At 34.8% G+C, this 27,561-nt stretch overlaps 1 protein-coding gene and 1 non-coding gene across 2 annotated transcripts in view; one reads left to right on the top strand and one right to left on the bottom strand.

The window, feature by feature from the left end:
* PCDH15 (protocadherin related 15) overlaps positions 1–27,561 on the bottom strand; it is a 1,748,268-nt gene that overhangs the window by 1,530,739 nt on the left and 189,968 nt on the right. The window lies entirely within an intron of this gene.
* On the top strand, positions 9,527–9,629 carry LOC143654645 (U6 spliceosomal RNA). The gene has a single exon (XR_013161850.1). It is a non-coding gene; the product is annotated as a U6 spliceosomal RNA (small nuclear RNA).

Here is a 27,561-nt window from a genome sequence, read left to right as displayed (position 1 = left end):
ACCATGGTAAGTATTCCAGAGATTTCCAAGATAGAGACAGAAAACCTGCCTTGAAATAGCTTATAGAACGTAGGTAAATACGAGACACATACATAAATAACTGTAAAAGAAAGATAGATTTTTGTCTTTGTTTTTTTAGAGTTTTTTTTTCCCATGCTTTCTAAAATATGTCTCTTATATTCAATTTCTTCTTCCTGTTTCTTGGTTTTTATTTCTGGCCGAAGTAGATATTTACAATAATATATTGAAAAAAACATAATAAAGTTGTGCTTTCTCAGTTACATTTTTCTAGCTCTCTTAAACCTCTCAGGATATTCTTGGTTTTATTTATTTTATTTTTTAAAACAAAGTTAATGAGACTCTAAGTTCCAGGCATACATATTCACATACATGAAGGTAGGGCGAGTCTCTTAAATTTTTGTCAACAAAACAAATTTCATTTGTTGCTAGGACATTTTTGTGCTTCACATCTAGACACAGCTGGACAAGAAGCACTTCTTGTGTCACCCTAAGGACTTTGGTAATCACTGATCTGTTCTTCAATGTCATTACTTTTCTGATTTCCCCTTGACAATGAATTAACACTGCAGAGATCCAAAACCAAGGGTGAGAAAATAATTAAAGGACAATAGAGAAAAGGTGAAGAGAAAAGCTGAATCTGTGTTAAAAATCATTTAGAAATATACTGATTAAATTTGGTAAACAATAAGCAGTTATTTATTGACTTCATATTTTATAAATACCTGTTAAGTACTAACTTACTTAGTGCATAGTATGTGGTAGCTTACGAATGTCATTATACTTAATTTTAAAACCACCACCCCCAGCTATGAGCAAAGTGAGACATGGAGAAGTTAAGTAGTTAGCTTAAGTCTGTACAGTCTTGCTCCAGATTACATAACCTTAAATTTTACACTTATGTACATATACATAATGTGTTGCTGTTTAAAAACAGGAATTGCGATTTTGCTTTCCTGAAAATTCGCATGTAAATGACCATGGTGATGAATACACAACTTTGTGATGACATGGTGAGCCATTTATTGTGCACCATGTATAGAAAATATGTGAGTGAAGATTTTAATCAATAAAAAAAAGTTCACATGTAAAGAGCATCAATGTGCTTTGACTCTAGTTTATTATAGAAAAAAGGGGAGCTGGAATACATTACCTTAATTTTACCTTCATTGACTAGTAAGCATCAGATATCTCATGCTATTTCTACCAGAGAAGGCCCTCTTTCCAGAAGTGCTCAGTGTGCTAGACATCAAAGAAAAATAGAGCGATAGTAGCTCAGAAATTAAGCACTGAAAATGTAGGCCGAGGAACCAATGAAAGTCAGTAATTGGCTGTCAGAAGAGAAGGATACAAAGCAAGACGAGATAATCAGACTGGCACAATTTATTAGAGAAAAAATGACCATGATCAGAGGTAGCACTCACATGAGAAAAATAAATTCAGGTCTATGACCCTCCATTTATAAAGTCCTCATAAAATGAATAGCATTGTATGGAAGCAGGAAGAATTATAGAGTGATTGATGTTTAAGTCACCCAACGAATATTCGGAAGGCAATAATGTGTAAAAATCACTAGGAAAATACAGGGAAAGAATTTAAGAACTATGTGAACAGGTTAGTTTTAAGTCACAGCCTTAAGAATTTAAGAACTATGATACTACAAGCAGGATGATTAGTGATAAAGGAGGTATTCATGGGGTACAATTCTCCGCGGGTGTCTACAGTTCCTGTAACTTTTGTGAGAAAAGGCAATATCAGCTTTTGTTCTAGATTGGTTTTAAGAATGTTTTTATTGCAAACACCTTTGGAGGAAGTGCAGAGGACAAGTTTTGACCAACATAAAGAAATGATGCCTCCCTCAGCGGGGGAAGGAAGTTTGGTTAGCAGCCCCTCTAAACTTTTGAGGTTTCCTAAGCTCAGAGTTCCTTACATGTCACGCAACCCCGGTGTGTGTGCAGCCTCCTCCTGGACACACATCAGCATTGTCGCCATAAGACTTGGGGGAAGGGCAAAGGGACACTAATATGAAGGAAGAAGTTCATTCTGCCTGCTGTGCCATGATTTATAGTTCTTCGTCTCTCACTCAGAAATCTTAAAACTACTGCCTACATTCACGAAACTAGTGGAATAACTTGTTAGCTTTTAAGCAAGGTCTGAAACTAAGTGATACTGAAAGTCAGGGAAAGAAGACCCACAGAATTTTATAATTTTAAAGGCTACAGTCACCAAATTCACCATCCTAACTGGGTCTATGGGGGGATGGGATGACCAAAGGCACTGGGGGACTACAAAGCAAAGCCTCACTAATGAGCATGGGGGGGAAAAAAAGGAACCCCTAACCCAAGATGCTCTCTGGCTACTTGTAGGTAAATAGAGGGGATGGCACTGAGGCTGGGGTAAAAGTCAAATACAAGACAAGGAAAGGAAAGGAAAGAAGCATTCTGTTGTCCCAGCTGCACCCACAAGCTAGTCTAACCTTTGCCACTGTCACTAGTTTCAGCAACTAGCACTGAAAGAAAGATTTTCTGAGAAAGGAGCTAGCCCTGGGAAAATAGAGATGAGAGATGGAGCGGGAGAAATTCAATCTTAAATTACATGGTTCAAATTCCTATACTCAGTTATATCAGAACCCATCCTATCCTTGAAACTTTTGACTACGGAAACTAAAAATGATACACTTTTTTAAGCCTGTTTGTATCAAGTTTTGAATCACCTGCAACACAAAAATTCACAATTGACACCAGCCACAAACCAGTCTAATAACAGTGGGCATGATATTTGCCTCATTTTCCCCCCATTGCTCTGAACTGTCTCTCTTTGGTAGGCAGAATAAAACCTCCCAAAGAGGTCCACATCCTAACGCATGGAACCATGAATATATTACCTGACTGGCAAAGGGGAGATGCCAGAGAGCATCTTGGGTTAGGGGTCCCTTTTTTTCTGCCCCGTGCACATTAGTGAGACTCTGCTTTGTAGTTTATCTCATGATTGCTAACAAGATAAAACTTTAAACTGGGAATATCCTGGGTTATTCATGTTGGACAAATGCAATCATAATGCCCTGTCAAGTGGACAAGGGGGCAGAAGAAGAGACCAGAGTGATGCTTTAAAGATGGATTACAAACCAAGAAACGTAGAGGGTCTCTAGTAGCTGTAGTAGACAAGGAAATAAATATTCTTCCAGAGCCTCTAGAAAGAATATAGCAATGCTAATGTCTTGATTTTAGCTCAGTGAGACACGAGTTAGACTTTTTGCCTATAAGATTGCAAGATAATAAATTTGTATAATTTAAGCTCCTAAATTCTGACAAATTGTCACAGCAGCACACTAATACACCTACCCAAATCCAGGCATTGTGACCATGAATCTATTTGAAGAGCTTCACCTTGACACTGCTTGTTTCCATTTCACCTTGATTTAGTGGTTGCTTCAGAGACGAGAACACATTTCCTTACAACTTTTCATATTTTGTAATTGGGCCCTGAAATAGCTGATTAAATCTTTAGTCTCCCATTGATACTTAAGGGTATTTGCTTTAATTTCGCTCCCCAGTTCTGTTCTGGTCATCCTCAACTATTTCTTACTTTCTATAAATGTGGCCAATTGGACTATAGGGGAGCAGAATGCCTGTCATTCCCTATGAAATCATCTTTTCAATTTAGAACTTCAAAAGCTCCCCTTTTATATTTAGATAAACCACACTATGGTTTGAATTGTGGGAACTGTGGGACGAAAATACCTGAATTATAATACTAAAGCATATAACAGAATATGTGTCATTATATTTTAGCCATATGAAATGATGGCAAATGTAACATTAGAACAGAGTAATCTGTTATTACATAGAAAGCACCAAAAATACAGAATTTTTCATATTTTCAATGAATTGAATGTTCAAGATGGTTCTTTCAATAGGTAATAAATTATCAAATAAATTCTTCACTTGTTTTCATTTCCTTGAAGTAATTGTATTTCAAGCCAGTCTTAGAACATATTTTCCTATTTTCCAACTATGACATATCCAAGAATCCTTTGGGTATTTCCTTTGGGAATTACAGTAAGGCTTTAAGGAAACCTAAAATCCGTTTGAGGTAAAATAAATGCCAAATATTGACACTTAATATATGAAATTCTGTACTACAGTATATAATGTGGTCACTTATTTTTATAATTATCCTTTGTTGAATTTACTAATTTAGAATTTAAATTAATTCCAAGGGAAGAAAAAGAAATATTCAAGACAATTCTATCTCAAATGACAACAATCATAAGGTTATAGTTGATAAGAAATGAACTCTTAAATACCACATTCTGATGGAAAAATTGAAACATCATTAATAAATGAAATTGACCTGAATCACTTATTTTCTTGTAAGAAAAAAAGTACATTATCTCTTCTCCTCTCCTCACTTCTTCTGTTTCTTCCATTCTTTTTTCTTTCTCTACATTCATCTAATTGACCTAACTGCTTAAGAAAAATGCCGTTCCAAATTCTAAGAAAGCAGTAATTTTGTAATATTATTTTTAAAATAAATGGAGTTGAGATTCAGTGCAGATAAGATTCGGTAATTCCTATTCTACATGGCAATTTTAGTATATCCTTTGTGAATCAAAGACATTTATTTGTAAAGGATATGGCATGTGCACAGACTTAATAGACAATCATCTTCAATCCTGAGTAAAGATTGCCTTTAAGAAAGGAAATTATCAACAAATGTCATTAAGATAAAACTGAAGTGAATCAAAGAGTTACATGATCGAAAATAATTCTACACATTTAAGTCAGGCAAATCTATATGTTTAATCAAATCAATATACAGAAAACAGAGAATAAAGGGTATGTGTTTATAACTGAGAGTTTTTAAACATTTGCTTTTACATAATGTATTATTCTTAAACTCAAATGGCCTTATTTTTTAAGGTAAGCATTTCAATTAAAATATTTAAAAGAACATATTGATAATTACATAATGATTTAAATTAAAGTGTATTCTTGAATTGTGGTGTGTCCTAGTCATTCTTCTTTATGTCTGCGTCATTAAACCTCAAACTTCATCAGATAAATTCTTTTATTGAAAGTCACTTGAAAAATTTCATCTTATGTCTAACTGAATTTGATGGAATTAATGCATTGAGATTGGAATTAGATTATCAATCTCAGTGTAATCTAAATGATACATTTAACCACTTAATAGTACAAGAAAAGCAGATGGAAAAGAACACTTTCCAATTTTCTTGCCAAAAAACTAGATTGTATACCTTAGGGGGAAACAGTTGTTTCAATCTCTATGCTAATTCAATATACAGGTACGAACAGAACTAGGGTCCCCTATTTCCTTCTATCTGGGCCAGATTTTGGACAACTGAAGCCGAGATGGCCAATTAGAAATACAGTCCATTTCTAATTCTAACTGAATCAGTTTTCAAAAAGATGCTATTATTTTTATTATCTTAGGAAATAAATATCTTATCTAGTGAAGACATTTTGGCTTGCTAAGAATGAATACAGCTTCTGCACCGGCAGGAATTTTTTTTTCTTTAAGATGAAATCAGCATCTCCTTACAGGAAATGATTCCTGGTCTTCTCTGTTCTATTTGAGGAACAGTTGCAAACAATTTTAAAGACTATCTCTCTCCCTGGTGAATTCTCAGACTGTTCTAGGTTTTCACTCTATAAGACTGAAAAATCAATGAGATAATTTAATTTGGAATAAAAGCGGGTGCACCTTAAACTTGAGAAAGAACAAAAGGCACCACAGCACATTGGTATTTTCAGTTTGGTAGCAGTTGAAACGGTGATTCAAAAACTGGGCAAGAAAGAGAAATTGAGAGAAAGAGAGAGAGAGAGAGAGGGAAGGAGGGGAATTTACCTATATGGTTATATATACAGAGTATAAATGAAATTACATATAGTCTTTCAGCCCTAGTGCATTAAAATTTTTTTAACTAGAAAAATTAGAGTCCATATAACACACAAAGGGAAGTTATATAACATAAAGGTAATATCATTTACCATAGTTTTAGATAAACAGGTTCAATTGCCCATTCTGCCACTCTATGCGCTTAGGGTAAACACTCTACTTTTTTCTTAACCTTAACTTTCCTGTAAAATGAGGATAACAATGCCTTCTTTATAGCATTCCTGTGAAGATTTTATGAGTAGTGTATTATAAGTCCCAGGCATATAGAAGTTGCACTTACAGTAGGAAAAACCATGGATTAGGGGTTTGACACCTAGATTCCAATCTCAGCTCTGCCACATATTAGTTGTGTTGCCTGTGCACGTGTCAAAATTCTTTGACCTGCGTCCCTCCTATATGAAAAATGCAGGTAATTATATCTGCTCTACTTTCTTCATAGCTTTATATTTTGGGGATCAAGTGAAAAAAATAATGAGAATTTGTAAGTTGTAAAATAGAAAAGACTACTATGATGATATTAACCACAAGAGAAAAGCGGGACTGACGGGCTCTGAGGAAAAACAAACTAACAAATAAAACACGCATAAAAAACATCCTCATATTAACATTCTGTCCTTCAATTGTTTGTGGTTTCTGATGTTTGTGTTTTCTCTGGTTAATCCTCATCACTTATTTCAGCTAATCAAATAACATTGATTAGAGGTGTGGGCGCTTATACAAAATCTGTCTTGAAATCTTTGAATATCTGTGCTAAAAATCATCTCTTCTCTTTTAAAGAAAGGGATTTTGGTAGTAATGGGAATTCCACTGAGAATGAAGTAACTTTTTTAAAACAAAACTTTATAGTCAACAATTTCATGTCATTAGAAAAGCCTTGTAAGAAGAATACCTGCTGGATGTCAGGCAAAGTCATCTACTCTGCTTTCCAGGTTAATATAAGCTAGCGTGGCCCGTTACCATGAGTTCGCACAATTCAGTGGTGCTTTTCAACAACCAAATTCTTCTAACTCTAATGGCTCTTTAAAACAGATTTTCAAAGGGGAAGAAGTTTATCTTTCCACAGTATACAGGGGAACTTCAGAAGGTGAATTGGTACAATAGTGGAATTCTAGAACATAATACACATTCCTTAACATTGAGCAATGAGTTCAAATCGCTATTGTTTTAAAAAATTATCTGAGTTATGATACATTTTTACTTATTTCATGAATGTGTCAAATGCATAGAAAATAAATTATGTGTTACTCAGGAGATATCTTATTGCTGGGGGGTGGGTGGGTGAAAGCTATATCTATCTATCTAATTAAATATTCTAACACTGTTGAGATTAAACAGATTCTGCTAAATGATTTTTACAAGAAAATTAATATATGATTCATGTTAATGTGTCTGTGTTACTCTTTGGTGATTTGTTATGGGCATCACAAGAGTTGGAATCATACATTCATGCATCCATTCGTCCAACAAATATATGTATTTAACACGCATTATGTTTCAGTTACTTTCTAGTTCAGAAGTCCAGCTTCAGCTAAGGGGAGAGTCAGAATGGCGACACGAATCTGTCAGATTATAATCACTATACTGTGAAAGACTCCATTTCCAATTTCCCTGCAAATCCTTCCCTTTATCATGAAAATCAAAGGAGGTCAAGCAAGATAATCTCTAAATTTCTGTCCATTTCAAAATCTCTGTGGTTCTGCGAGTCTCAGATCATTCAGGGGCATTTCCTGTTGAGCCTTTTACTCTAGATAGTCACACCACCCTCGCAGTCCCCAAGGTAACGAGTTCTATTGTTGCTGGGTTCAAACTCCATCCATATGACTAACTCTTAGCCATGTAACTTGAAACTCATTACTTTGTGTCTGTTCTCAAATAGCATTTAAAAAAGAGATTTTTAACAGCCACCTCATAGACTGGTCAGGAATAGATTATAAGAGTAACAAAAAATGAATAAATAGGGTAGATTATGGTAGCTCAGTGGCAGAATTCTCACCTGCCACACTGGAGACCCGGGTTCAGTTCCCCGTACTTGCCTATGCCAAAAATAAATAAATAAATAAATAAACAAATGAGTAACAAAATAGTTTCAATATAGTGAATAATACATATCTATATATACATGCATATATATATACGCATATTATACACACATATATTACACATGCACACACACGTATATATATTTCCATAGTAATTTTTTCCAAAGCAGTACACTCTTATTATCTGCTCCTGTGGATTAAAGATAATCATAAATCCCTTGATGGTCCTGTCACGTGAGCTATGTGACTGCTGAGACTATTGGTGGAAGTGGTGCCCATAAGAGCTTCCAAGCCCAGCACTTGAGACATTGGCACACACTCTTGGAGCCATGTAAGAAATCTAACTTTCCTGATACTGTCAGGTTGCAAGAGAGCCTAAGCCAGGCACTTGGAGAGAGAGAGATGCCAATCTCAATCAAGATACCATATATGACAAAGAAGGTAAAAGAAGCTTTCAGATGATGCCAGCCTCAGATGCCATAAAACCGCAACTCTATGAGTGGTCCCAAATGAAAGCCATGTAGTTTGTGCATCAACCACCCAAATCATGAGAGATAATAATAACTTGTCATTTTCAGCCATTACGTTTTTGGCACTTTGATATACAGAAATAGATAACAAGAACCTACATGGCTCTAATTACAAAAAAGACACAGTTCTGGAAATTTTTGCCTGGATCAGTATTCATGATTGCTTGGAACAGATTCTCCCTCTACACACACACACACACACACACACACACACACACACGTATGCACATGTACAACATAGGAAGCTTTGCTTTAGGATTGTTTACTAAAATATGAATCTAAAATAAAGACTAGTACTGTAAAATGGAGGAAGAAATATTCTAATTTTGACAGCAAATACAAAGTTGAAGAAATATCCAATCTGACTCTGAAACTCCCAGTAACCAAGAATCAAAAGAGAAAAATAAAATACTACCCAGTTCTCATGAAAATGGAAGAAACATGCTAACACTAATGCAGATATAATTTTCCTAGAAACAAAGGGAATTTTTTTTATGGTAGATCTTATACCAGCCACTGACCAAGATAAAAATAACAAAGCAAAGCAATATTGTTACCAGGACACTACTCAAAATCAGTTTCTAAATGAAACTCAAAAATCACAAAATAAAATATGAAATTGTAAATTCATAAATAAAGTTTGAAAATGGAAAATTTTGGAAACATTTTCCATCAATACAAATTAATTAGAAAATGGGAAACAGATATGGGTAAGAAGCTCACAGAAAAAAAGAAATTAAATGGTTCTGAATACTATAAAGATATGTCCAATCCCCCAATTAGGCACTGCAAATTTTAAATGACATATCACTTTCACATCTCTAGCAAAGATAAAATAGATTTGATGTGGAGTATGTTGGTGAAGTGTCCTGTTCATTTCCTGCCGATGAAAATTCAAAGTGAGTCTCCATGGCTTATTGGAGGTCAATGATACCTCAGCAGTTCCCCTTTTTGAACACCATCCTACAAAGGTCGTTGAATGCATTTGCAAATATTTCTCTATTAAGATGCTAATAAGTGTGTTGGGAGCACATATACCAAAATTGGAATGATATAGAGAAGATTAGCATGGCCTTTATGTAAGGATGATACACAGATTCATGAAGCATTCCATATTTTTTTAAATGATGTTTATAAGCTCATAGTTACAAATAAAACAAATTTTAATGTGAAAATGATAGTCGATTAATAGTAATTGGTAAAACCTTGCTTCATCCAAATATTGATGTTGTATGGGGTGGTTAATAAGATACAACTATATATTCAAATATGGAGAGATTTCTAAGAAATATTCTTAATTGGATAACGCAAAGTACAAATTAGCATGATTTTTGTTTTCTCATTTGTGTAAAAGAGAAGCATGTGGGTCTATGTATGTGTGCATGTGTGTGTGGATATATGCATGTACTTGGAATATTTTTTGAAGGATTTAGAGGAAATTTAAAAATATCTCTGGGAAATGGGAAGCTGACACATATATGTACATATTAGTGTTTGGATTCTTCTTTTTTTTACCTTATACCATTATTTTCTAACTAGAATTGGAAGGAACTAATGTGATCCAAGAGTGTAGTATTTTGGTGTCTAAAATTCAGGTAGTTTACAACAGTTCTTTTAAATTACATTTGAAGGAGCGTAAGGATTTCCCAGAATAAGCTGGTGCCACTGTGTAGGCTGATGGGAAGGCAAAGTGGTGAGAATTACACTGGACATCCCCCAATGTCCCAGCTTCAATCAAACTAATTCTGCTTTCATCGACTTTATTCAATAACGCTACAAATCTATTTTGTTTGAATGGGAAACTCCCACTACTAGAAAAGTTTGTGAATTCTTGGCTTAAGAACACATCAATGAAATATCCTCTGCCAACTGTGATACATAACGATGGCTGCACAGTTCCATTTTAACCTACATCATACCACAGTAGTTGAAAGGCTGTTTTTTGGTGCTTGGTATGTGCATGGATTTATAAGAAATGTCTCCTTTGGCTCTCTTATATGAATGTGGTTTGACATTCATTGGTTTGACATTGGTTTGACATTGACTGTGGTGTGATATTGAGAAAAGGCCTTGGGAATTTCTGAGTTAAACTTCCAAAAAAATATATTTTCCATTTAATTCAATAAGATTTCCAGAGATTTATATAACAGAAAAGAGTCACTGCACATCAGCCTGAAGACCTCTGAAACACTGAAAAAACAATTGTCATGATTTATAACTTCATAGAACATACTTTGATACTCTCTTTAAAAAAAAGAGAGCTTTCAGCTTCAAGTTTTGGCTTACCTTCTAATGTTTATGCTTGTGTCCTTAAATCCTTTTCTTAACCGCAACTGAGTATGTTTTCTACCTTATCTCACTTCTGGCTATTATTTAAAATACGTCTGACTCCAATATTGCATTGCAGAATAAACCATCTGTTGAGTGTTACAAAATCAGACAAAGAGTGCAATGTGCATTATAGATGGCTGTTACTCACACTTGTTTCTTCTACCTTCTGAGGTTTGGACAATAGCATTTTTTTTTCCCTGATGTTCTCGATGGATATGATTTTTGAAACACCAGTCTTTTCCATCAGCACTAATTACTAAAAATGTTGACCCCTTACCCCATGTGCACATCTTCAATTTTTAACCATGTTTGTCTACTGGATTCTCCACATGATTCTATTCTGATCTGTAATAACTCTTAGGTATTGATTCTTTTCTGATGAATAATTTTCATTCTTGGGATTAATTTTCTTAAAAATTATTCTCTTCTCTGTCTGTCTGCCTGTCTTGCTCTCTCTCTGGCTCTTTCTCTGATGCATTTCCACCACTGCATGCCTTTCCCTGGACTTTCCTATCCTCAGGGTAGCAGCTGACTCCAGTGGTTCTAGGTTTCATCAGGATCCTAGGTAAGACTCCACCCTCCATCAGTCTGAAGTAGGTATCTCCTAGGATTTTCAAACAAAGTCACGGGAGTCTTGAGATTCTGTAGGGTTAACAATGAGAAAAAATGGTTTAATTACTTACTGTTATTCTGTATGTACTGTCAGAAGGACACGTTTGAAACTGACTAGATACTATTGAAGAACTTAGCATTGGTAATTGAAAGTCCATAGACCCCAGAGATAATGTTTTTTGTTTAAAAAAATTAAAATAAAGAAACTAGGGAAGGTTTCTCCACCAGAAACTACATCTGAATTTTATAGCAATATCAACTTGCTGGTAGTCTAAACTAAAATAATGTATCAGGTAGAGCAATGATATGTAGTTCATGAGAACATATTAAACTTTAATGTCTCACTCATCATTTGGAACTGAGCCACTGGAAACCTGTAAGCCATAGTGGGTTATTTGGTGGGAAATTGAGAGAGCATCAGGGATAATCAGCTCTCTTTCTGTATGATGATTCCTGGAGCTCACTTAACTGAATTTAGAAAGGAGGTGATATCATTGCATTCCTTTCCTTTAGTTGTGTTAATATAATTGCATATGTACATCAAAACTAGCATTATAAAGAAGAGTGGTACGAAGGAGAAATGAACTCCCAATGATGAATCAATCTTTTTCAGAGTCAAAAGCTGACATTTCAGTTTCCCTGAGGGAGAGCATTTAGAGAGGAGCCTGAGACATGTCAGCATGCTGTCTGAGAAGAGGGAAAAAGTGTAGAGTTGTCAATGGAGATGGCAAAACAGAGGGGACATAGAAAATATTCTAGCAAAACCACTGTGCTTCTACTAATTTAGAAAAGCAAACAGGCTGTTTTAAAAAATAACATCTTTAGAATCAAATATTGCTGCTCCTTTGTAAATCATCTCTATTATCAGTTTTACCATCTAATCTCTGCTACTGATAATTTGTAACTCTATCACTCATTTGAGGCATAAAAAGAGTAAGGAAGATAATCACAAGAGAAGTCAATAATGAAAATAGGTGGGGTTCCATTCAGAAGGTCCACAAAACCCTAACATATATTGAATCAGTTCTCCCAATGTCTCAGTAATTCTTGACTGATATTTTTAGCACCCTGGAAATCTGCCTTATCTTTCTTATCTTTATGAGAAGATCAGCAAGATATTTCAAAAGCTTCTTGAATACTAAACTCTAATATTCAGCCATTCCCATTCATATCAGAAAGCCACCATTTGAAACAGCACCAAAGTCTTATCTTTGTAATCCTGAAGATGAATTTTAAATAACAGAGAAATACTGTTTTGTGAAGAGTCATTTTAAAAAATAAGCTCTTGGAAAAAAAAGACTTGATAACATGGTGGCTATTGCTGAGTGAATGTATAAATATTGATCCAGCAGCCAAAAAATGCTTTATATAAATTAGTTGTCTAAACAATGTCATTATCTCAACCATAGTTATTATCATCATCCTTCTGTCTATATTTAAGGAATCTCTATTATAACAAAACATAAATCTAACATGTCAACTTTGTATGTGCACACAAACAATACAAACATATGTACAATTCTTGGTTTTAATATTTTTTAAAAAATGAAATTTAGGGGCCTTATAGAGCTGAGAGAGCATCTTGTCACTGGTTCTTAGCATTATCTATGAATTAGAATAACCTGGAAATTTAAGCATCCTTAGATGGACTCACACAGACTGATGGTTCTCAAATTTTAGAACGAATTGTACTGACCAGGAGGTTTGTAAAAACACTGAATGTTGGGCCCTATATCAGAATTCCTGATTTGGGGGTCTGGGTTGAACCTCAAGAGTGAGCTCCTGACAAGTACTCAGGGTGAGGCTGATGGTAGTCGAGGCACCGTACTTGGAGAGCCAGTGACCCAGAATATGAAATCAGATTCCTTAGAGCTAGTACAAAAAGAGCATGGGGAAATTTAATGTTTTTAGAATTTTTAATTGTGAAAGAGGCAAAAGTGACTTGCTTGAGGTCATTCATAATATTGGTTGGAACGCTAGAATCAGATATGTCGCCTAGCCATCAAGACTTTAGAATTACATTTTCTGATAGAAAATGAAAAATACAACCCTTTAAGGAGAAGCAAAATTAAATTGCATGATTTAATTAAGGAATGAATCACAAACCAAGTGCTTATTGTGTTATGTTTGGATTGTGCTAAAATGTATTTTAAAAGTTAAAAAATAATTGTCTCCAAAGATGTGTACATTTGTCGATGTCTTTTGGTATATCAGAGAGTTGCTTTAATGTCAGAAGACCTGGGGTTAGTTTCTAGATCAACCACATGTTTGTGGAGAGTCCCAGATCCTAAGGAAAAGTACTTAACTTCTTTAGGCTTCAGTTTCCTCTCCATGAAATGTGAATAATGATAATATTTAATGTAGAAAACACTTGTAAAAGGTATTTATAATATAATAGCAATAAATGGACAAAGAAAAAAAAGACTGTCCAAGAATTTTTGCAATTTACTTAGTAGATTTATCACTTTGTTTTAGAGAATTTATCCCTTTGTTTTAGGGAATACAAATGATTATGATTAATCCTATTTAAATGCTGTGTGTGTATGAGAGAGAGAATGTATAGATTATTATGGGCTGTAAATTTAAAATGTTCTAAATCTGTTTCCAATACTTACATGTTATATCTGACTGAGGCAATTCTATTAAAATTTCCTGTTACTGATATTTAAATCTGATATTCAGACTACCATGCAATTTGTTAATCTTTTCCTTTCTCGCCAATTTAGAGATCATTAAATATTGCATGAAAATCAGAGCCTCTCCTTCCTAGTTTACTGAAAGTACAGATTGTAATTATACATTTTCACACTAAAGTGAAGAAAAAACTCTTATTAATGGCCACCCCTGCCAAATGATAAATAGAATAAATTAATGTGTTTCATCTTAATTTTCTTAAACATGCTAGAGTTTTAGGATTAATCTAAACTATTTTCATATTTTAAACAAATAGCATTGGATTTTTCTTTAGCACACACAATTCAGAATAGAGAAGATATAATAGGAAAGCAAGCTTGAGGATTTTTTGAAGTTTAAAGTTAGTCTATACTATCTAGCTGTATGTTGCATTATTTCACATGGTTAAATAACAACCAGTGAATCTGTACCAACACTCAGTATAAAGAAATCAATCTTCCCTATGTTTTTCTTCATATTTCTAAACTAAATATCTCCAAAATCTATAATACATCTCAAAACTTAAAATATAGTTACAAAGTTAAATATCTAAATTTTATCTAAATTTGATTAAAAAAATGAACTATGCTTGTCACAACTAATTTCACAACTGCTACATTGGCTAGCATGATAATGCAATTTTACATTAAAAATTGTATTTTAGCATTTTCCAGATTCTTGACATTAAGAAAAAAGGCAATTATTGTTTTTGGTACTTGGCACAATTAATTTCTTGCTTTCTGGAATGTTTTTTTTCCCAGTAGACAAACACAATAGGATTAGTAGATTTTGAGGGAGTTTTGAGGTCTCTTATTATCACTAATTTCTACACTTTAGAGACACTTCCCTATTGTTTGATTATCCTTGCATGGGAAAAAATGATGGTGGTGTCTAGGAAATAAAACAAGGGAAGGTTTTTGATGTTGAAAGTATTTTATCTACATACAGTAAAACTCTGCTAGTTTGCCAATACTTACATCACCCAAAATATAGCTCAATAGATTTTCATCAAAATTGGAAGTTTTGAGAACATGAAGCTTTATTCAAAATCATAGGGCCATGAACTCTGATTTGCAGGCAGTGATTTCCAATTCAAAGGCTTTCTCACTCAGGCATCTCTGCACATAAAATGAGTATCATCAGGGATTGATTCGTCTAATGATGTTGAGTCCATGTGGAGTATAATGAACAAAACTCTCAGAAGGCTACAATATTCCTTCCCTTGTATGATCTGCTTCTGATTTTCAGGCCAGGTACCTTGCCTAATGTTGGGTTAGGAATGTGGGGTAGATAAATTTCTCCCAAAGAAGAGAAACCTACTTTCCTACAAATGACTGAATCTGTAAAGAGGCAGTCTGGCTCTGAGAATATATCACAAAGTGTGGGTACCTTTAGAACTGGGAGGTCTCAGTATCAAGGGGTAAAAGTTCAGTCACTTGAAAACATTCCATAGGAAATGAATTATTTTCAAAATGACTGATACATGGATACTTAAATTACTAAATAATAACAGTGGGAGATTGAGGCTTAATAACTAAAAACTGTATTTTGATATAGATGATAAAATGATCAGTTTCTGACACATCTGTTCCGTTAGTATTTATACTACTCATGCTTAAGCTTCAGAAGAACTACAAAATTACTCCTAAAATAAAATCTGGTAAGCAGAATAATTAGTCCTTACTTTTCCAAAGTTTTTCTATACTGAAAGTTGTCATCATTTTAGTTAAGAATTAAAAAGTCACTAGGTTTCTTTAATTGGGCATGCTAAATAAGGAGTTCCAGCTCTTAACATGTTATTATTCTTTTTTTCAAATGTAATGTACTTGTTTAATGGATGTCACTTGTATGTGAGAAATTTATTTTAGGTATGAGTGCAAGCCATTCCTTTATTAATATACTGTTCTTGCTACTCTTATCCACTTTTTAAAAACAAGTTCTGTAAGAGGGATGCAAAAAGATGACTTTTGTTTTAATCTTTTCACTTGTGTTTAATGCCTCATTTTTTGACTGGCTCTTCTTTATGTTGCTTTTCAAATTTGAGGAGGTTCAGTGATGGAAGTGGAAGTGGATGTTAATGAGGGAACTAATCTTCCAAAAGGATTTATGAAATGAATTGATTCTAATTTCTTTTCTAATGCTCCCAATGGTAAATGACCATTATTTTTATCTGTTAGCAAGTCTATATTCTAGAACAAATAACACCATGAAATAATACTGTAGTTCAAACTTCACCAAACTGATCTCCTTTTTATTATTTTGGATGTATAGAATTTCATCTGTGTTAAACCTATTTTTCTAATAAAAAAAAAATCTCTAAAGTTTTCGCTTTTCTGTTATGACATTTGAAAAATGAGTGACTGGAGCTCAGCATGGAAACCCTTTAGCCTGCTGGATGAACCAAGAGAAGCAATAAAATAAATAGACGTGAGGAAGATTTAACGTATTCAATTTTATCCCTTCTCCAGAGGAAGGCTCCGCAGATTCTGGGTTAGGTCAGCAGAGAAGTGTTTTGATGTTTTTCTGATCTGTTACACATGATAAATGCTCCACAAAAGCTATTAAGTTCTAGGTGGATGAGGCATTTTTTTACCACATGTTGCTGGATGTAAGATCTTGTTTTTAGAAGTCCCCTTCCTCCTTTCTCCTCTGCCCTCCTCTCTCAACTTATTTTAAACAATAAAATGTAAGGATGCTAAACAAATAAATTGACAATTGCTCAAGCATAATTGACCAATTCAAAAATGCAGATCCAGTTACAAAAGAACCCATTCTCAGGTGGGCCACGGTGGCTCAGCGGGCAAGAATGTCTGCCTGCCATGCCAGAGGACCCGGGTTCAATTCCCGGTGCCTGTCCATGTTAAAAAAAAAAAAGAACCCATTCTCCTTCCAGCTTTATTTCCCTTCATCACATTCTTGACCATCTGGCGTATTATATGCTTTACCTATTTAATTGTTTACCGTCTGCCTCATCACACTAAAATGTAACCTCACCAAGTGTAGGATTTTCTTTTAATTTTAAATTTTATGTTTTCATCATTGCTCTATTTCCAGGATCTAACAGAGTGGTTGTTGCACAGTAAGTACTCAAATATTTGTTCAATGAATACGTTTACCAGATAAATCCACAACAATGTGCGGATCAGAAAGAATGAAAGAATTCTCATGTTATACAGCAGGACACATGAGCATAATGAAAAACTGTTACATACAGTAATTCATATAAATATTCTCTATGTAGTACAATTACTCATTTTGAGAAAAAAATAAGTTTATGGGGATAAAAATATTTTTAATTTTAAGGTATATGGCAGTACAAACTCCATCTATTTTTCAGAAAATCTGGCTTTTCCTTTTTTTTTTGTATGGGCAGGCACCAGAAAAGTTGGCTTTTTTAGAAACACTGTTATGTGCATGTATATATATATATATATATATATATATATATATATATATATATATATATGAATAATAGAAGAAAAAGTTTAAAGCTAATATTGTATATGGTTAATTATTAGTGAGTTCTGTTTATACCTACTGTTTAATGTTTGGGATTTTAACTGAATGTCAGCAAATACAAAGAATCAGATTTGAAATATATCCCAAGCCAAATTTAAACACTTCATTACCCAGAATCTTTAGGTTCTGTCTCTGTCTCTTTCTCTCTCACACACTCTCTCTATAGAGAGAGATATTCTAAAATATATATATATATATACACACATATATATTCATACACATACATATATATATTCTAAAAAGTATAAATGAATAAATATATATATATATATATATAAGCTTTTCCACCAGGAAAACTGAAGTGTATGCTTTAATAATCAACAAAAAATACATGTTTTTTCAAGAGATAAGAAATTAAAGTATTTGACTACTAAGCCTGAGCATTCTCTGCATGATGACCTCTATTTCATACTTTTAAACCCAATGTTATAATAAATCTTATATTACTCATTTCACAATTGTTCTAGTTTGCTAGCTGCTGGAATGCAATATACCAGAAACGGAATGGCTTTTAAAAAAGGGAATTTAATGAGTTGCTAGTTTATAGTTCTAAGACCAAGAAAATGTCCCAATTAAAACAAGTCTAAAGAAATGTCCAATCAAAGGCATCTAGGGAAAGATACCTTGGTTCAAGAAGGCCGATGAAGTTCAGGGTTTCTCTCTCAAGTGAGAAGGCACATGGCGAACACAGTCAGGGCTTCTCTCTGAGCCGGAAGGGCACATGGCGAACACAGCATCATCTGCTAGCTTTCTCTCCTGGCTTCCTATTTCATGAAGCTCCCCGGGAGGCGTTTTCCTTCTTCATCTCCAACGGTCACTGGTTGGTGGACTCTCTGCTTCGTGGTGCTGCAGCATTCTCTGCTCTCTCTGAGTCTCTCCGAATCCCTCTCTCCAAAATGTTTCCTCTTTTATAGGACTTCAGAAACTAATCAAGACCCACTCAGATGGGTGGAGACATGTCATCACCTAATCCAGTTTAACAACTATTCTTGACTAAATCACATCAACCAGGGAGATGATCTCATTACAGTTTCAAACATACAGTATTGAATAGAGATTATTCTACCTTTATGAAATGGGATTTATATTAAAGCATGGCTTTTCTTAGGGGGCATGCTTCCTTCAAACCAGCACATTCCACCCTTTGACCCCTAAAAAAGACATGTTTTTCCCATATGCAAAATACATTAATTTTATAACAATATCAGAAACCTTAAACCTTTCAGCAGCAATACAATGAAGTACAAAATTAGAGACAGTGTAAAATCGCATCAAGTCAGTTACAGGCATTGTCTGTCCTAAGGCAAAATTCTCTCCATTTGCTCTGGACCTTTGAAAACTCATAACAAATTATTTGATGCCAATATGCAAAGGAGGATAAACACAGGATCCATAGGGAGAAACTGGAAGGAAAATTTGCAGGCAAACACCATTGGATTTCAAAGTCTGAAAGTCATTTATCCTTCGGCTGTAGAAAGTGGCAGTCCCGCCTCTTCCAAGGGCCTATGCAGTGGCCGGCCAGCACACACTCTGTTCTAGTTTGCTAGCTGCCAGAATGCAACACACCAGAGACGGATTGGCTTTTAATAAAAGGGGATTTATTTTGTTGGTTCTACAAAGGAAAGGCAGCTAACTTTCGACTGAGGTTCTTTCTTACATGGAAGGCACAAGATGGTCTCTGCTGGTCTTCTCTCCAGGCCCCTGGGTTCCAACAACTTTCCCTGGGGTGACTTCTTTCTGCATCTCCAAGGGCCTGGGCTGAGCTGCAAGTGCTGAGATGAGGAATGCTGAGCTGCTTAGCTGTGCTACGTTGCGATCTCTCATTTAAGCACCAGCCAATTAAGTCAAACATCACTCATTGCAGCAGACACACCTCCTAGCCAACCGCAGATGTAATTAGCGACAGATGAGATTCACGTACCATTGGCTTGTGTCTGCAGCAACAGAACTAGGTATGCTTACCTGGCCAAGTTGACAACTGAATTTAACTAACAGAACAATGCACCTTGATTTAAAGGAAATAGGTTGAGGGTGCCTGAAGAAGATCTGATATGTGAAACAGGACCTCTTGTGTTATTCAAGGAGAAAAGCAAAATCACAAAGTTGATTTTCTACCATATTAGCAGGATTAGAATGCTTCAAGAAAAAAAAATCTTTAATTCAAGTAAATTTTTCTTATGAGAAATAAATCCTTTTTTGGTTCTATGTAATATACAAATAGAGTTCTATGATATAAGTGGAAATAGGTCCTACAAACACAGAAAAGATCAACCCCTAATTATCAGTTAGGCATTTCAGTTTTCAATCCTTGCTTAATATCATTCTTCCAGTATTCCTCAACATGTCCTCTTCACAAGTACAGTATTAGTTAGCGTTCTCTAGAGAAATAGAATCAAAAGGGAACACTCACAAATATAAAATTTATATAAGTGTCTCACGTGACTGTGGGAATACAGAGTCCAAAATCCACAGGGCAGGCTTTGAAGCTGACGATTCCAATGGAGGGTCTGGATGAACTGTCTCGCCAGCCGAAGCAGGAAGAGAGCCTGTCTCTTCTGAATCCTCCTTAAAAGGCTTCCACTGATTAGATTGAGCATCACTCATTGCAGAAGACACTCCCCTTGGCTGATTACCAATGGAATCAGCTGTGGATATAGCTGATGCGATCATGATTTAATTCTATGAAATGTCATTGCAACACACAAGCCAGCACTTGCCCAACCAGACAAACAAGTACCACAACCTGGCCAAGTTGACACATGAACCTGACCATGACAAGTACTAATGGGAAGTCATAGGTGATTTTATTAAATGCTTCTTGGGTGTAGCTTGCTAACATTCTGTATGTGGCAGTCTTTAAGATTTCAACCAATATTTCTGGTTTTCTTCCTACACACACCTCACCATCTTTCCCATACAGTATAAGACTGTACTCTGGTCCTCTTGTGGTTGGTTGAGGACATTTGATTACTTCTGGCCAATGTGTTGAAAACACAGGTCACTTTCAGGTCATAGCTTTTAATTGCTGGAGTGGGATCCTCCTGAGATTGTCTTTTATTCGGGCAAGATGAACAGCAGGTAACTATTGTGAGGTTGCCTATACTTTTATCATGAGTTGCTGAGGAGATTACACTGAGAAGTGACTTCCCATCTGACCTAAGCCCTCAACATGTGCTAGATATGTAACGTGTGAAAAATTAAACTTTCCTGTTTTAAGCCACTGAAGTTTGTGTGATTTTTTAACAAGTACACTCTAAATAAAATTGAGATAACTCATTATAAATCAACATTTCAGTATCCAAAGGAAATCATGGGAAATTTTGGTAAATTCTTGCTGATATCAAACTATAGTAGATATTCTTTTTGGAAATATTTTAGAATTTCTATTCACAAATTTCATTTTCAAAATAGTATGTAGATAAACATAGCAATACATATAACCTATGAGAGTCAATATGTGGAAACTGATCATTTTATGTTTATTTTAAATATTAAATATGTTTTTAAACTTGAACCTGGACTTAATTTTTTCTTAAAAGACTTAGTTAACCTCAGATATCTTAGTGTGTGTAAAAGAAATAGGAGGGAGGACAGAAAGAAAAATTACACGGGGCCAAGGGAGATCATAAATGCTTATTAGAACTATGAATTGATGGCAGTGGAAGGAGGCAGGCAGGTTTGAGTAGTTAACCTAGCAGAGAAACTAGATGGAACAATGTGAAATGGGCCTCAATTGCAATATTCATTGATCCATTAGGAGTCCTTGCATCTCTGTAATCCACCTACTCATTTTCAAAATTTCATTTCTGGTTCCTTACCGTGTTCAGATATTTGTGCAAGATCTCTCTCCCTTGGGCTTCCATATAAAAAGGCTTCCTTTTCTAATTCTTCCTGCCACCAACACCACCTCTCAGATGAAACCTAGACCCACTCAGTGGGACTGCATCCAGAGGCACTGAGGTTTCTATGTCTTTGCCCTCAAACTCCAGATACTGAGAAATTGGGATTTGTTCTGAAGAATACATGTGGGTAGAGGGAAGATAAGTTCGAGTTCTACTCACCGGCTTTCAGTGAAAATAAATTCCTATTATAGCTCTAACAAATCGAGCACATTTTATACCGCTTGGTTAGGTTCTGGAATTAATGTTTATTATAGATTAATTAGGCATTGTATGTGTTGTCCTGGGAAACTAGCTACCATTTATAACATTACTTCTATGGGAAAAGGCAATCCTAGTTCCAAACAATCGATTCACAAATTAACTGCTGGAACACTACCAGTTTTTAAATTGTGGACTCTGGTATGGCAAAAATGCATTAGGCAGAGAAACAAACTGACAATGCCCAGGTTGCTTATCTTCTGTGCACAAGGACAGCAGCTTAATAATGATAAGACTATCTGCCTAAGCAGCCTGCAAAATATATACATTTACTTAACACTCATTTATGAGATTAATGTTTTTTTTGAAAATGTCCGTTACCTAATACACAGCCATGTCAGAAGAATTTGGCCCTAGAAATATATGCAAGAATGTATGGTATCATGATCCTTTCCCCACTGTACCAGCCAATTCGTAATTCACAGGTCTGTGCCCTGACTGCTATCTCCAGCTGATTATTACTGTAGTGGAGGACAGATGGGGATCACTAATTGAGGGAGCTTTGCACCTTCTTAGAACATTTGATAGACTTACGCTGTAGGGAATATCCATGCACAAATCTGCTTTTAACATATACTGTTGTGTTAAAAGGAATAGGCTAACCAGAAGACCAAAAGTTAGATTAGAATTAATATCCATATACCAAGTGTACAATTCGTACACATTGTGCATTTAAACAAAAGGTTGTTGTTTGGCAGCCACCTTGGTTTATAAGAAATTCCTGCCAATAGGCAAAGCATTCAAAACTAAGGGCATTTAGGAGCCACAGTTCTCAATAAAACATGGTTAGTTTTAAATCAGGCATATTAAAGAAATGAAAACAAATCTGAAAAAAATAACTAAGTCTATTACCAGTTTAAAGAAAAGCTAGGACTCCACTGTCCACTGAACATGCTAATTGAAACTGACCTTGCAAAAAAATGAAGTAAAGAATGTTTTCTGTAATTGCAAAGATTCCTGGCTGGGTACATATTCCTATTTATTACTTCACACTTGAGTGGCCCATGGTGTGTGATACAGCTTCTCTTTATTAGGAAAAGGCTTTTAATTTGCTCAATAAGCCCCTTGCTACTTTATCGGTGCCTATATAGTGCTTTGGCATGAACCATTGGGGAAGAAAGTTCCCATTTATCTCACAAAGATTTTAAAAATCTCTAGGTAATGGATAACCTTGTAGAACAAACTTCAGAACCAATGATGAATAATCAAATACTTTCCATGATTAAATATCAGATGGAAGAAGTGAATCACTCTTATATTGACAGCAGTCACTTTTTTACAAGTTGTCACTGGTAACATAAGTTTAAGTGAATAAAGCCTTTTTCTCAAGAATTAAAGCTGGAAGATAGTTACACCACCCTGGGAGCTGTGCATGCTATATACAAGCAATTACTATGTTATGATGTAGCCAAAATGTATCATAGTATTTTAGATCAGTAAAAATATCCCTCATACTTCCTTCCTGGGATATTGAAGCATACAGGGAGAGCTATGGGAATTCCAAATCACTGGGATGGGCAGAACCTAGAAAAAATATAATCAAGCCATAGCAGAAGTCAGCATAAGTAACCAAAACAGTTGCACTGGTTTGAATCTGTTGTATACCCCAGAACAGCCAAGTTCTTTAATCCTCATTCAATATTGCTGGGTGGGATCTTTTTGACTTTCTCATGGAGACGTGACCCACCCAACTGTGAGTGGTAACTTTGATTAGATGGTTTCCATGGAGATGTGTCTCCACCCATTCAAAGTGAGTTGCTTACTGTAGACCTTTAAGAGGGAACAATTTTGGAAAAGAGCTTCAGAACCAACAGAGCCACGCAGCCAGAGATCTTTGGAGATATGAAAGGAGAATAACCCTGGGGAATCCCTATGAAATGAGAAGCCAGGAGAGAAAGCTAGCAGACATCACCATGTGCCTTCCCAGCTGACAGAGGTGTTCTGGACACATCAGCCATTCCGACTCAAGGTATCATTCCCTGGATGCCTTAGTTTGAACATTTTCATGGCCTTAGAACTGTAAACTAGCAACTTAATAAATTCCATTTTTAAAAAGCCAATTTAAATCAATTTAAAAGTCAATTATGTCACAGTTCTTTTTTCAGCTAATCAATTTACTTATGCGCTTTAGAAAGTTGTCTTAATTGAATACAAAAATGATATATAAGTCCAGGATTTGAACTTTGCATACATGAAAAAACAATTAATAAAAATTTGTAATTTGTGGCACTATTTTGAGCCAAAGGATCTAAAATGGAAATCATAAGGATAGGCAAATGAAATTTTGGAAGTACTGAGCAAATTTTGTGGGCAAATCCAAAGTTTCCTCTAGATTCATATATATCTAAATTATGTGCAGGCATATATTGAAAAATATGCACAATGATATATGCAACGGTATGTAGGCAATATTAGGTGAAACGTATTTACAAATATAATAATAAATGACATATATTTAAAGATAATGAATAAAGCCATGCTATAATATCATGGAGGTTATTTATTTGGAAGCATTTCTTTTTCCATCATTTTTTATATGCATTTGCTTTTGAGGCTTTGTGTTTGCTAATTTATACCCTCTATCTATTTCCCAATAGTTTAAATGGCAGAGTTTACTCTGTCATTTCCTAAAGTTGTTCAAAGCTTATTAAAATATAATTTGGGGATCTATATTCAACATATATGGAAGGGCATTTTTTATGGACATTATACCAAAGCACACATCAAAGCAAGAATGCAACTTCAGAATCTAGAAAGTAAAAATTAATAAGTAAGGCATTTTATTCAGTTCAAAAATATATATCATGTGATCATTATAAACCACATGCTATTCTACACTGCTGAGATACGATGGCTCACAAACCAAGCAGAAGACTGCCTGCCTTTTTGAACTTATGATTTCAGCAAAGAGATGCAGGCAATACAGACAAACTTCATAGTTAAAAAAAAAAAATCATTTAGCATGTTAGAAGCTTTAAGTGTTATGGAAAAAAAAAGAGATTCAGTAAGTGGAATATTGATTAACAGGGCAGAAGAGGAGTGATATGATTTTAAATAGGAAAATAAGAAATAAGGATCTGTCTCAGTGAGAAAATGACATTTGGGCAAAGACTTAAAGGAAGTGATGATATTAGCAATGTGGCTACCTAAGAAACTTGTTCCAGTACAAAGCTTAAAGCAGGAAGGTTCTGAGTCTTGATAACAGAGAGAAAGCCAGTGTACCTTCAGGAGTATGAGCTAGAGGGAGAATTGTAGAAGATGAGGCCAGCAATGTAATAGGGAGCTAAATTGCATAAGATCCTGTAGGCATTTTAGAATTTTGTCTTTTACTAAGTGTGAAATATAGGTAGATGCTGAAAAGATAAGTAACACAAGCACCCACCTGCATAAAGGATCACTCTGGCTGCTGTGCTTAAAAGAGGAGAAGCAGACAAACCACTTAAAAGTCTCTCACAAGAATCCAAGCTACAGGTGAGTGTCCTTTGGACCTTGTTGATTACCATAAAAATGGTAAAAGTTGGTCAGATTTTGGATGTATTTTACCAGATTTTATGATATATGCCGTGATGTGAGAGACAAAAAGAGAAGTAAAGATGCTTTGGGACAAAGAACCTAAAAAGATGTAGTTGCTATCAGATTAGATGGAGATAAATGCAGATGCAGCAAGTTTGGTGTGAGTACTAGGAAGGCAGTTTGGGCCATGATACGTTTGAGGCACTTATTAGATACACAGTAGAGACGTTGAGTAGACAGTTGGATGTTCAAGTGCAGAGCTCAGTAGAAAAATCAGAGCCAGAGACAGAAATTTTGGGGTCACTGACTTATACATAGTATTTAAAACATGAAGCAGATGAAAATATCAGGTGAAACATGTTAAATAACTGAAAAGTACTATCTTAGTCTGCCAGAGCTACTATTGTACAAATACCATGAAATAGGTTGGTTTAACAACATGAATTGATTATCTCACAGTTTTGAAGGCTGGAAGTGCAAAACTAAGGTCTCAACAAGCCATGCTCTCTCACAGAGTCCTTACTGTTCTCTTGGAATCTTGGGGCTCCTTGGCTTACATCTCGGCCTCCATCACATGATGATCTCTCTCTCCTTGCTTCTGTCACTCTGACTTCTGCTGGCATCGACCTTCATCTGACTTCAACTGATTGTACCTGAATTTCTCCTCTTTTAAGCCCTGTAGTTGTATGGATTAATGCCTACCCTGATTTAGTTTTCCCTCAGCTAAAGAGAATCTTCAAGATCCTGTTCACAAATGAGTTCATTTCTTAATTAATGATAACATTAATAATATATTTAAAGATATTTTGAGAAAAAGCTAAACAATGAATTTAAGAAGTACATAAGAGGTAGAAAGAATAAATCTAATGAAACAAGACTACATGATTTAGAAATTTAAGGATCTAATCATTCATATAAAGAAAACTAAAAATAGTATAGCAAAGGGGACCCAGTAAGAGAAGAAATAAGCTAATACTAAAAATATGGGCAAATGCCCCTATCAAAGCTAATCAAGAAACCACAGAAAATATGTGACTAAATATAGACAGAAATAATTAGGTAAATAACTAGACACAAGAGAAATTAAAATAGAGAACTAAGGAATTATTTGATAAATAATATACCAATAAGTTTTAAGATGAGGCAACTATTAATGCATTTTTGGAAAAATTGACTTAAAATTGATATATGGAAAAATGAGGAATTTGAATAAATTACAATATTAGAACTGGTTCTCTAGAAAGCAATTGCTGAGTAAAAGATATGAGTTATTGTGATTTATTAAGGAAGTGTTTCAGGGAGGAAACAGTTATTTGGGAAAGCTGGGTAAAAATGGGAAAGAAGAGAAATTAGAGTGAAATGCCAGGTTAACCTGACAGGGTTTATCTCACACCACTTTGCCATTAGCTTCAGACACTGGGTGGAGGTTGGAGAAGGAAAGAACAGATGGCATCCTGACCAAGGGCAATCTTCTATAGGTCTCAGTGCCAAGTAGTAAGCAGCATTATATACAGGAGTTAGGAGGATGATACAGAGAAACTGGTAAAAGGAATTTAAGTAGATCTCATGGAAGAACCAAGGTGGCTCTATACTTATGATCTCAAAGTGGTAGCCAAAAACCCTCATTCAAAAACCAAACAAAATAACTATGGCCCAAATGGTTTATGGCCCCAATTGTTTCACCTTTAGTGTTCAATTTGCTCAAGGAAATAGGAGGAAATAGAAGACCCTGACTAGTGCTCTGAGTATAAAATAATCTTGATTCTAAAACTGGAAAAGAACAAAATGAGACAAAACAAACACCCAATTTATTCATGAACATGGATTTGAAAAATATAAAATATTAACTAACTAAATTGAACAATTTATTAAAGCATTCAAGTGAGGTTCATGGGATAAATAATAAGAATCACATACCATCAGCATATCTGTCAATATGATTCATATTAATACATGAAAGAAGTTTACATTGTTTTATCATTAGATACAGAAAAATTGACAAAATTAACTTTCAATTATGATAAAAGAATTCTCATAAAACTGGAAATAGAAAATAATCTTATTTTTATTTTAGAATTGACAAAAAAGGAAATTGTACATGAAAAAATTAGAGACTTTCCCTTTATTTTTAGGAATAAAATGATGATGCTCATTAACATTGCTATTGTACAACATAATACTGGCAATTTTGGTTCATATAAAACCATCAAAAAAAAAACAGGTAAAGGATAGAAAGGAAAGATA

The sequence above is a fragment of the Tamandua tetradactyla genome, chromosome 13, assembly GCF_023851605.1.
Source record: "Tamandua tetradactyla isolate mTamTet1 chromosome 13, mTamTet1.pri, whole genome shotgun sequence".
Taxonomy (NCBI): domain Eukaryota; kingdom Metazoa; phylum Chordata; class Mammalia; order Pilosa; family Myrmecophagidae; genus Tamandua; species Tamandua tetradactyla.
This window is presented reverse-complemented; position numbering and strand designations above follow the sequence as displayed.